Below are 6,271 nucleotides of genomic sequence, written 5' to 3'. Positions count from 1 at the left end.
CATTTAATTGGACTGCATCCCGAACACTAAATCATTTACTTCCAGGAGGGAAATTTTTTTTTCTCCCTCAGCAAACATTTCTTAAAGAAAAGTAGATGAGATGATGGTTGGAAGAAAATGGAATGTTACCGTGGAGCTGCAAAGATGTCCAAGCACTGCCAAATATGTCCCACGGGTTTGCCCACTTGGAGAATATCTATAAATATTTCCCTCGGTTAGGCTATTAAGACAAAATTATCTTGAAAACACTGTCTAAACAGTAAGTCACAAATGTTTCCTGATAATTCCTTGCCCTTCCTTGCTTTCCTTTCTAACAGAACTGGATATGAGGTGTCTTTCATTTTAGGGCTACATGGGAAATATTTGGCCTTCCTGATCATCTCTCAAGAAAAGGCAAAACAGTTAAATTTAGAGTTTGCTTAAAAGAGTCTTTAACCCTTAAATCGGTATATTTGTTTGCGTAGGCTGCCATAACAAAGTACTACAACTCCAGGTGGCTTCAACAACAGAAATGTATTTTCTCATAATTCTGGATACTAGAAGTTTGAGATCAAAGTGTAGGCAGGATGGTTTCCTCTGAGATCTCTCTCCTTGTCTTGTAGATGGCTGTCTTTGCCCTGTGTCTTCTCTCTGTGCATACCTCTGTCCAAATTTCCCCTTCCTATAAGGACATCAGTCATATAGGAATTAGGGTGGGAATTAGCCATCCTAACGAGCTCATTTTAACTTATTCACCCCTTTATAGACCCTATCTTCAAATACAGTCACATTCTGAGGGACTGGGGGTTAGGACTTCAACATGTGAATGGGGGTGGGAGACACAATTCAGCCCATAACATCAGGATAAAGTTTATTTCCTCAGATATTTGTGGGCAGAAATGAAAGACACAGAGGCATAGACTCATTGACTACTTTTCTTCAATAGTAAAAAGGAACATGGGACCTGTTCATCCAACATGGGGTGCTCTTCAGTGGGAAGTCCCAAGATGGGAAGAGCAGTGGTTTGATTCTTCTGTGGTTTGAATTTCCTCCTTCCCATCAGAGTAGGAATAAGATAACGATAGACTTTTTTGAACTTCTACTTTGGTTTCCCCTTCCCTTCCATTTCCAAAGAAATGGGAGACTGGGAGAAGAGGTAGAGTTGTCAGGGGTGGGTGCAGGGTGGACCTTCCAATCCATTGCCCAGGACTTGGATACCCCTGTTATTAGTGCATCACTTTCCTCCAGGATTCAGGGTGAGGATGAAGGGTTGTTTCTCTGAGGGAGAGAAAGCAGAATGAAAAGTGAGTTTTGGAGGTTGCAAATCACATCTGCTCTGACTTTGATTAAACATGCTGCTGACTGCTTTTAGGAGATAAACAGTGTTTAATAAGATAGCTTAAATATCTCATCACTCTTCACCCAGACATGGAGACTTTTCTGAGCAGATGGGAAAGCCTGCTATCAGCAACATCACTTACTTTCATTTGACAGGAGCAGGAAGACTTGGAAAGAAATGCCAGAGATGCCCACACATGCCCCTGCAGTGGTCAATGGTTATTCCTTGTGTCCCGTCTCATTTCCACTTACATGTTCAGATCACCTTGATTTTCCTTTAGGGAAAATCCCTGATATTCCTGCTACTGAGAACTTGCCATAGTTCCTGTCTTTTCCAAAGGTTTTTCTTTCAGAATTACCTTGGATTCTGTGAACTAATTTTATCTCCCGCCCAGACTTCTCTCTCCAATCCCACTCACACACCCAACTGCTATTTGTCACCTCCACTTAAATATTTAACAGGCACCTCAAAATCCAGTCTAATTCCTGAAACTCCCCTAACCCTGCTCTAGCCACAGCCTTCTCATCTCATTGGATGGCAACCCCATTCTTCCACTTACTCAGGCTGAAAACCTTGGGGTCATCTCTGACTCCTGCTTTTCTCTCACATTCCACGTGCAGCATGTGAGGACCTCTTGCCGGCTCTCCCTTCAAAGTATACTCAGAATCCAGCTTCTCACCACCTCCAGGCCACCATCACCTCTTGCAGGATTTGCTGCTACTGCCTCATAATCAGCCTCCTTGCTTCTACAGTCTCCTCCCCCAACAGCCAGAGTGTGTCTTCCAAAATGAAAATCAGAGCATATCACTCCTCTGTTCAGACTCTCCAGGCTTGCCGTTGAACTCAGAGTCAATTCCAAAGTCCCTGCCGTGGCCAACAAGAACCCACATGATCTGGGGCCGCTTTTTTCCTCTCCAACTTTCTCTATGACCACTGTCCTCCTAAGTCACTCTGTTCCAGCACCCTGTTTGCCACCCTGAATCACCCAGGCACTTGTCTGTCTTCGGGAGCTTTGGCAGGCATGGCTAACCCCTCACCTACCTCAAGTCTCCCTTCCTCCATGTGACCTCCCCTGACCACCCTAATTAAAAGTGCCACCTTGGACACTCTTGACCCCTTTGCTTGCTCTACTCTCATTTGTTCCATATAACCTATCACTTCCCATATATCCTATAACTTATTTTTCTTTATTATTTACTGCCTGTTTGCCTACCAACCCTTCCCCAACAAGAGACTAATTCTATAATCTCAAGGATCTTTGTTTCTCTATGAAGTATCCCAACACCTAGAATAATGCCAGGCACATATTAGGTGCTCAATAAATAGCTTTACAATGAATAACAGTAAAGCACATATCCTTCCAGTGAATCCCTTTTAATTCAAGTCCGTTACTGTTGCTGGCAAGCAACGTAGCCCAACTGAGAGAATGCCCTGCTCTGAGCATCGTGGCCTGCAAGGAGAACCTGTTATATTTTTCTACATTTAAGAAAAGGGATCAAATAACAAGGACTTACTATATAGCATGGGAAACTATATTCAATATCTTGTAATAAAGTACAATGGAAAAGAATAGAAAAAAGAATATAGCTATATACATATATATGTATAATCAAATCACTTTGCTTTATACCTGAAACTAACACAATACTGAAAATCAACTATACTTCAATAAAAAAAGAAAAAGGATTGAAGACAGAAAGAAATAGAAAAGATACAGACTTCCTGCTTGTCTCTGTATTGAATTCAGCTCTGACAGAACAGCTGGTCCTTTTAGCCTTCCAAGTTTGATAGAAGCCAGTGGAAAACTCATCTGGGTACCTTGACTCTGCTGTTTACAGGTGATGTGACCTTGAGCATCCCTAGGCCTCAGTTTCCTCATCTCTAAGACAGAGCTAATAATCCCTATACCTCAGGGATGTTGTAAAGCTTAAATGAGGCAATGAGTGCAACTCACCCAGCACAGGCCTGGGAGTTGGAGGAGGGACCCCCCCACTCCTTCCAGTCAGAACATCTCAGCATTTCGAGTAAAAGCTTGGGCTCTGGTCCAGGCAATCTGGTTCAAATCCCACCTCCACCACTTACTTCGATGAACCTTGAACACATCACCTGGCCCCTCTGAGTCTCCACTGCCTCATCTTTTTTTTTGGGGGGGGGTGGTGGGCTGCATCGGGTCTTAGTTGCAGCACGTGGGATCTTCATCGAGGCATGCGGGATCTTTTGTTGCGGCACGCGGGCTTCCCTCTAGCTGTGGCGCACGGGCTTCTCTCTAGTTGTGGTGTGCAGGCTCCAGGTCAGTGGGCTCTGTAGTTGTCACACACAGGTTCCAGAGTGAGTGGGCTCTGCGGTTTGTGGTACGCGAGCTCTCTAGCTGAGGTGCGAAAGCTCAGTAGTTGTGGCACGCGGGCCTAGTTGCCCCGCACCACGTGGGATCCCAGTTCCCTGACCAGGGATCGAACCGGCGTCCCCTGCATTGTAAGGTGGATTCTTTACCCCTGGACCACCAGGGAAGTCCCTTCACTGCCTCATCTTTAAAATGGGTTATAAAGAGTAGCGTGCCTCGGAGGATGAGCAGAGTAATCATTGGTTTCATGCCCATTAGGTGTTTAGCTCAGCACCTGGCACATGCAAAGCACTCAGTAAATATTTTTTGCTGTTATCGCTGGGGCTTGGGAAATGTTCATTTTCCTCCCTGTGATGAGAGCTTCAGCACCTGGGCCAGACCAGTTATTTCTTTTTCTCCTTTGATGTCAGCGATGACACACAACTTGCCTCAACCACCTGGTTCCCTGGAATATTTTGATGGGATAACACAAAAGGTATTTCTTGTGCTTTCTCCAGCTACAGTCCTATGACTCCTGGCCTGGAACTGTCAAAATAAGCCTGAAACACAGGCTTTCTTCCAAGTCCTCTTTGAGAGGGAGGGATTTCACACACGGTCCTTCCTTTCTCCCTGCACCCTCCCCACCCCCACCCAACCCAATTCTTCTGCGGCAGCACACTGTGTCAGCCTTGCTCCAGGGGGTTGAGAAAACAAGGGCTTATTTTAGCTCCCTTTGGCAGAGCACAGGGTAGTGTGGAGGAGGCCCAAGGGTAGGGACACCTGAGGATGGTTCAAAACTGCCTGTGAGATGCTACCAGACTACACCAGGGTGCTGGAGGCAAGGGTTATGGCTGTTGTGCCTTGGTGGTTGACTTGGAGTCACGGCTCATGAAACCCATGTTGATCAGGAATCAGAGCAGCTAAGGACAGACAGGGATGCTTCTCTACCTTGGATTCTGTCTTTCAGGGCGATCTGAGAAGCCAGGGCAGCAGCTGGTTGCCAAACCTTGTTGAAGCATCATCATAGCTCCTTTGTCATTTCTGGTTTTGATATGAATCTTGTAAAACAGAGACCCTCCTGCTTCCTAAGGTCTTGGAGTCAGGAAGCTATAAAAACAATTTTGCCCCAGGCTCACACAAACACACCATTTCCATGGCATCTGCCCTTGTTCTGATTAGGAAGGCTGGACCATCATAAGTTAACCTTCCACATGAAACAATCGGACCCCTTTGGAAACCACTGTGTTCCACCTGTATATTATCAGCTGTGCAAATGTAGACCTCTGATTGACACAGAAGTCACTTGTCCAAATCCCCACCAAGCACATACATTTAGAAATAACTCATTGTTTTCCTCAGGTCCCCCTTCTCACTTAGAGAGGATTATATTGGTCAGGACTCTTGAGGGCAGATGACAGAAGCCCAGCTGAACTTAGTATAAGCAAAAAAGGAGGCCTAGTGAACCTTGTGACTGAGAAGCTGCGTAGTGGTCCAGCTTCAGGCACAGCCGCATCTAAATGTCCAAAAAATATTGCCAGACATGAGTTTCTTTACTCACACTCTGCTTTCTTCCATACCCACTCTTTTCCCAGGTGGGCTATCTTCATGTGCCTCAAGGATGGGTCCCAGCAGTTCCAGTTCCTAGCCTACATCTTGCCAGTTTGGTGTCCCCAGGAAAGAGAATTTTTCTTTGCCAGTATTTCCAGCAAAAATCCCAGCAAAGGATTCTGCCATGATTCTGACTGGCACTGCTTGGGTCACACTTGCCCGTGAGCCAAACACTGTAGCTAGGGGCCCATAATGTTCTCATAAAATCCCTGTTTTAAAAGCTGCTATTGTCTACTCTGTGCCAAGACTTTACATTATCTCTTTCCAGACAATGAAACAGAATTAGAAAGGTTAAATAACTTGCCCAACTTCACATCCCAAAAATGGAGAAACCAAAATTTTGACCCAGTTCTCCTATACTCCATATTAGAGCACCAATCTCCCTGCTGCTTCAAATAAGTGAATGCCCATATAATATGCATCCACTCCACAAACATTTATTAGGCACCTACTGCCTACCAGGCACTGAGCTAAGATACCAGTTATGGCTAGGAGGTCACGGGGGCATTTCAGGCACTGGCTTCCTTAAGCCCCACATGGGCCCATTGTAAAAAGTGACCTGGTAGTACTAGGATGAGACATAGCTTATCAGATACTCCTGGGTAGTAGAACTTTCCCAAAGAGAACTAAGTCACAGTTTTCAATGTCTGCTCTACCTCTTTGACTCACCCTCAGGTTGCTTACCATCTTAGGTAAGATAAAAATGAAAAAAGAGGGTTTCCCTGGTGGCGCAGTGGTTGAGAGTCCGCCTGCCGATGCAGGGGACACGGGTTCGTGCCCGAGTCTGGGAGGATCCCACATGCCGTGGGGTGGCTGGGCCCATGAGCCATGGCGGCTGGACCTGCGTGTCCGGAGCCTGTGCTCTGCAACGGGAGAGGCCACAACAGTGAGAGGGCTGCGTACCGCAAAAAAAAAAAAAAAAAGGAAAAAAGAGTCACAAACTAGTTTGGCCCCACCCATATTTCGTCTGTCTTACATGATATTTTTGCCTACGTTGGATTTGTTGCCAATATTGAAGAGACAGG

General features: G+C 45.6%; 1 long non-coding RNA gene across 1 annotated transcript; it reads right to left on the bottom strand.

Annotated features, from left to right (window-relative positions):
- Positions 1-901: 901 nt before the first annotated feature.
- LOC137215195 (uncharacterized) lies at positions 902-2,180 on the bottom strand. The gene is made up of 2 exons (XR_010939210.1): positions 1,878-2,180; positions 902-1,257 (listed from the first exon to the last, which is right to left on the bottom strand). It is a non-coding gene; the product is annotated as an uncharacterized lncRNA (long non-coding RNA).
- Between the last annotated feature and the right edge of the window lie 4,091 nt (positions 2,181-6,271).

This window comes from Pseudorca crassidens, chromosome 20, assembly GCF_039906515.1.
Source record: "Pseudorca crassidens isolate mPseCra1 chromosome 20, mPseCra1.hap1, whole genome shotgun sequence".
NCBI classification, from domain to species: domain Eukaryota; kingdom Metazoa; phylum Chordata; class Mammalia; order Artiodactyla; family Delphinidae; genus Pseudorca; species Pseudorca crassidens.
The sequence above is the reverse complement of the archived record's forward strand: the minus strand, read 5'-3'. Positions and strand labels throughout refer to the sequence as shown.